Below are 1,328 nucleotides of genomic sequence, written 5' to 3'. Positions count from 1 at the left end.
TTTTTCCCTTCAGAATTAACCAATTATCTTTCCTTGGACTTGACAAAACTGTAGGTTATCCTGCCTAGTGAGTTTCTCTAATTTTGCCAAGCTGTAGTTGTCTGTAATTAGAAGAGAATACAGATAAATGCTAACATATGAGAAGGCTGAGAGAAATGTTCCCTTCACAAAGTGAAGTCCCATGATTAACTATGACCCTGAGAATCTTGTCTACGCTGTGGTTAGAAGAGATCAGTGACAAGCTTCAAGCCATAGGAGCAGGTTATATAAGGAGAAAGAAGTCACTGTGGTGCAGCTACAAACCTGCACAGGGGACCACTAGCCTGGGTAATCTGTGTTTACCCTTGGGCTAGGCTCTAATTTCAGTTATCATGGAGCAAATTAGGAATGACTTTACTGACATCAAAGGCTCTGTTCAAGATGATCTAAGTTTTAGCTTGTGAAGGTTCAGGTCAAAACCACCAATTCTTTTAGGCCAATTCCTTTCAAAATGAGTGGGTGAAGTAGGGTTCAGGCCTATGATTTTATTCTTTCCAGTGAGCACTTGCGCAACTCTGTGCTCACAGCTGGCTTTCTGTCTTAAAATGCCACTTCTTGGCATTTGAACTGGCAATTGTCTGGCCGCAGCTGTCCAACCACCCCATTACAATGGGCTGGGAGCAGGCGACTTTGGAACATAAGAATGTGAGGGGGTGTGAAACAATTTTATGATGCTCTAAGAGCTGTATTGGATTCTGGCTATTTAAAAATAAAAAGTTTATTTGTAGTCTTAATGAATAATTTTCTTATTGTATTTTCATTTTAAGTTAGTGAGCGATAGGCAGAACAGAAATGGAAGATACCAAGTAAATGACTGAACTTACTGTGGCTAGTGTTTTTCTTCATGAGAAAAACAAAAGCATTAGACAACTGCTGAGATACAGATCCAAGTTCAGGTTGTCATGTTTGGCCAGGTGTCATTCTTAAAGTGGAAGCTTATATACACACCAGGAGTGGCTTTTCTCAAATTAACATTCACTGTTTTTTTCAACAGTATTTCCATTTTTAATTATATTACGTCTTGTAGCAAAAGGGAAGGACTAAGTGTCTTGGTTGAAGGCAAAAATCAGTGTCAGTGCAAGCAGTATCTGCTTACTTCCATGCACTTTAATCTTGGCATCTACCATGTGTCTTTCTTAGATCTCTCTCATGAAGGATGCTTGGCTGCTGCAAGGAACTTTCACAGGTTTTCCCACTGGTAAAATGCCCTTTCATGTGTTTTATTTATGAGTGGCTTCATGTTGCTTTAGAATGGAGGAGTTGCTTTAGTGATGCAGTACAGCAAAATA

This window comes from Meleagris gallopavo, chromosome 4 (genome assembly GCF_000146605.3).
Source record: "Meleagris gallopavo isolate NT-WF06-2002-E0010 breed Aviagen turkey brand Nicholas breeding stock chromosome 4, Turkey_5.1, whole genome shotgun sequence".
NCBI lineage: Eukaryota > Metazoa > Chordata > Aves > Galliformes > Phasianidae > Meleagris > Meleagris gallopavo.
The sequence above is the reverse complement of the archived record's forward strand: the minus strand, read 5'-3'. Positions refer to the sequence as shown.